Source organism: Pterocles gutturalis, unplaced genomic scaffold, assembly GCF_000699245.1.
Source record: "Pterocles gutturalis isolate BGI_N339 unplaced genomic scaffold, ASM69924v1 scaffold4096, whole genome shotgun sequence".
NCBI lineage: Eukaryota > Metazoa > Chordata > Aves > Pterocliformes > Pteroclidae > Pterocles > Pterocles gutturalis.
This window is the reverse complement of record NW_010097564.1, coordinates 27,069-31,688: the sequence shown is the minus strand read 5'-3', so window position 1 is coordinate 31,688 and position 4,620 is coordinate 27,069.

Sequence of the window (4,620 nt, the reverse complement as noted above, 5' to 3'; positions counted from 1 at the left end):
GCTCCAGGGATGGTCACCCCACCTCTTCCCGGGGCAGCCTGTTCCAATGTCTGATCACTCTTGCAGTGAAGAAATTTTTTCTAATATACAGCCTAAACCTCCCCTGGTGCGACGTGAGGCCATTTCCTCTTGTCTCATCACTTGTTACTTTAGAGAAGAGGCCAGCACCCACCTCACTACACCCTCCTTTCAGGTAGTTGTAGAGAGTGATAAGGTCTCCTCTCAGCCTCCTCTTCTCTAAACTAAACAACCCCAGCTCCCTCAGCCGCTCCTTGTCAGACCTGTGCTCCAGACCCTTCACCAGCTTCGTTGCCCTTCTCTGGATCTGCTCCAGCCCCTCAATGTCCTTCTTGTGGTGAGGGGCCCAAAACTGACACAGGATTCAAGGTGCAGCTCAGTGTATCAAGTCCTGCTCAGTGGTGGGGAAAAAGCAGCTCAGCTAGGAGCAGGAGGCATAGCAAGGTCCTGGGGTTAGGTCTGGCTCTCCTTCCGTGTGGGAACAGTCTCTGATGTCAAGTGCTTCTGGTTGTCGTAAGTGAGAAGGAAGTCCTGGTCCATCTGCTTTTGCTCGCTGCTGACGGTGCACCACCCGCACAGCGATGGAGAATCTTGTGGGCGTCCAGCCATGGGCTCAAAATCATTTTGATTCTTTGCTTTGCCACACCATCAGAAACCATGTCTTTATTTAAAAAAAAAAAACAAACATGCAAAAGCAAACCACAAACATGACTGGTATGTTTTAAAGTGGGTGGGGGTGGTTGATCACACACTAATGCAGGCTCCAATTCTTTCTCCAAGAGGCATCTAATTTCATGTTAATTATACCTGGGCATCTCCCCTCTTTTCCAGGCACAGGTCTCATCTAAAGTCCAATTTTCTCTGTTAGCAGCACAGAACTATACTGAGGGGTGAGAAGGGGGCATTTTGTAGTCTGAAAGGCTACAGAAGCCAAAAGTTTCATGCATTTTCTAGCCCATTATCCTTATTTTCTGCTGTAAATTCCAGAGAGACCTCACCCCTCTTCTCTAAGCCAAGTTTTTGCAGCAAGTAGCTCTCTTGCCCAAATGACTGATCAGCACTTTATCCCTGCAGGGACCGGCAGGAAGGCAGTCCTCCACTATCCAAGGGGTTGGCAGCATTGGTTCACTCCAGCGCTCTCCATCCCCTGGGGCTGAGCTGTGCCCATCAGTAACTCCATTCCTGCAGTAGCCGCATCGCCCAGCAATCTCCTTCTCCCCACCACCCCAACCAGCAAAGGGCCAGTTGTGAGCAGCAGCTCCTGGCCCAAGGATAGCCAGACACTGGCACACATCCCAAAATCATACATGATGAAGAGCTTAAAAAAACCACGTCTCACCTCAGCAAGGGGGTTCCTGTTGGGGTGATGTAGGATGCAGGGAGCCACGTCCGAGCAGCCAGCTGCCCACATGGCTACAGGAAGGGCTGAAAAGTGCACGTTCTTACTGCTGTTGGAATACAAAAATCAGATCCCAGAAAATTTCTGTTTCAGTCAGGATGTTTAAGTGGATTGTAAGCTGTCCAGAGGGGAAAGGGCCGCTTGAAGCAGGCGTTTTGGCTTTTGATACAAGCTGTGCTGGTGCTGGACTCCGTGAAAGATGCGTGATGGGAGGCTGAAGGACAGGGAACAGCACAGAACAGAGACACACTCATGCCTGGGCAGACCCTTATCCTGGGCAGCACCCAGAACAGCAGGCTCACAGTCAGTCCCCAATCACCAAACAGGGATGGGGGTTTGCAGGATCCAGCCCTCAGACCTGATGGCACCAGGGATGCCACACTGCACCCAAGGACCTGCAGCTGGAGGACAGACCAGTGGTGCTGGCAGGCAGGGACAGAGCAGGGACAGCACCAGCCCCAGAAGAGCACCAGACCCTCTGCTGCATTAGAATAGATGAACAAAAGTGCTCCTTAGTGGAGCCACTCCAGCTTCCCTCTCAGAGAGTGTTTTTTATTAGCAAATTATTACTAATTTTTACATTACCACTTTCTACAAAACTGACTTTGTTTCCTCCTGCCCAGAGGAGAGACTACCCCACCAAGAGAAAAGTGCAGCAGGACAAGAGTCATCCCAGACCATCCTGACTACACCTCAAATCCTAGTTCTTTTTTTTTTTTTAACCATTTTACCTTGTTCTCTAACCTTTCTTCCCTTCCTCTTTCTTATCTTACTTCCAGACCTTTCTCTCCCTTTTCTCCCTTCGTAGTCCCTTTCCTGGCTGTCCTCCTCTCCCCTTTTGCAGCATTGCAGGGAAAACCACTGCCCCTAAACTGCTGGCACTTGTCAGTGCAGATGATGTGTGCTCCCCCCATAACTCTTACTTTACAGGCTCAGGAGCTATATTGCAGGCTCACAGCTCTTCCCTGGCTGCATCCGAGCAGGCAGCAGTTGAAGAAACTTTCTGGACCCTGGCAGGAGCCCACGCAGTGCCTCCAGCAGTGATCACACCACCAGCGGCCACCTGAAGGGGAGAGTCTGGGTTTACCCAGGCCAGCCCCAGCCCTCTGCTGACAGAGCTTTGGCAATGAAAGATGCTCCTAATTCTTAAGAAGAGGCGGCTGCCTTGCTTAAAGGGTTTGTACTTTTAGGCCATTATGCCACAGAGGCCAAGGATGAGGGATTGACCCAGGGAGGAGAACCGGAGGCAAGGAGAGTGGAGATGCACCCAAGGTGGTGGGATCAGGCTTTGGAAAGGGCTTGAAAGCCATTAGCTACACCGTGCCTTAACTGGGAAAGATACCAACGCTGCCAAATAAAAGAGCAGATAAAAACCAGGAGGAGGGTAGCGCCTTGCACAGAGTTGCCATCTCTCAAGATTCAAAGATCACAAGGTCAACGCTCAAAAAGCAAGAATTTACATATAATACACATGGGCTCTTCATTTCTCCTTCAGATTGGGAGCCTTTAGCGTTCTGTTTCAGTTTTCCTCCCAAACCACTTACTGCATAATGAAACCTGACATTTTGATGTACTTCCATGTTACTCCGGGGAGGTGGAGCTTTAGAAAAACACCAAATATATCAAGAGCCAGCAGCACTGCTTTCATGGCCCTCTGCAGCCAGCTGCAATGCTAATAGCCAGCAAGAGGGTTCCTCTGCTGCAGGAGCAAATTGACTGCCCTGACTTCTCTGCTGAAGGGGAAAGCTGTGCAGTGTTACCAGCCCAAAAGAAATGACAGAAAAACATGAGAGGGGCAGAATCTGGTCAGAAAGGAAATTAATGACCAGCCACATCATTCACTCCCCACCGCTTTGCAGGAAGCATCGCTGAAGCAGCACACTGCCCTTGCACTGGGTAACGTTACAGCATCGTCCTGCCTGCCTGCAGACAGGCACCCAGCCTCGCTTTGCATTAGGAAAACAGCACTGCATTACTACCCAAAAATGAATGCCCAGTGCTGCTGGGGGTCTCCGTATGCACAGCCTCCAGCCAGACTCTTGCCCCCTCTCCAAGGTCTTTTCCCATTCTTGGTTTCTCATCCAGTTTGTGTTTCGACACTCAGAGGTATGGTTTTCGCCAGGTCTTCTGAGGAAAGCAACCCTTCTCTCTCACACCACACACACGCATGACTAAACAGCTTTTGAATCTGCTCACCATATTTTAACATAATTTGATGAGAGGAAAAAAAAAAAAAAAAAAAAGGAGAAGCCCTGAAGCCTGTGGAAGTCTTGTGAAGACAGAGAGAGCAAATAAAGATCTTGCCATCACCCTCATGGCAGGACAGGCTGATAAATGATGCCGGCTTGCAGCATGCATCAGAGAATCCCGTAGCAGAGTGCCCCCAGAAACCCATCTCTCCTGGTTCATGCATCTGCCTATTCACAGCACTTCTGTAAAACTTTTGCTATGGACAGTTACAGCATTTCAGAAATGCATGCAGCATCGTCCTACGTGGAAACAGCTTCACATTGCAAACGGTGGCTCTGGTACTACACGTTAGCTACACGGGTACCAGCAGGGCTGAAGGGTTCAACAGGGAAAGTCCCCAGAGGACATGGTGACTCTGTGTGAAGATCAGCAGATGCCCTTTCCACCATGGAAAGCACAGTGCAAGCAAGGTAACGGCAACGAGCAGGTTTCCCTGTGTGCAGCAGGATCTCCCTGTGATGTTCTCCATGTCTAGGTGCCTACTCAGTTTGAATCATGAGCCTCCTGTCTGATTTCCTTCTGTGATAAGGCTTTTAATAACTAACTGCATATACAACAAAGTAAATATTCACCCAGCTCAGAGCTAGATTGCAGATCAAATATCTTCATATCTTTCTTCTTTCCCTTTTAAAAACAAAAACCCACACATGCAGCCTGCAAGGGGAAAAAATTGCTCGCTTAGCACTCCCCTCAGCTCATCAGATAAAAAAGCAACTACCCATTTTGTACTTTACAAAAAACAGGCGCGGCAGCTGCTCCGCAGCATACCATGGTAATGTGATGGCGAAGAGCCGGATGCCTGAAAAAGTCTGGCTCCTCTCCTGTGCTTGCTCTTTAGCTCTGTCCTCCAACCCAGCACACTGGCATGCTGGCAGGGGCTGCCTGAGCTGTCTCTGGCTGGCGTGCCATCTCCCGTGTCCTTCCCCACCGAGCAGTAAGACAACATTCAGACT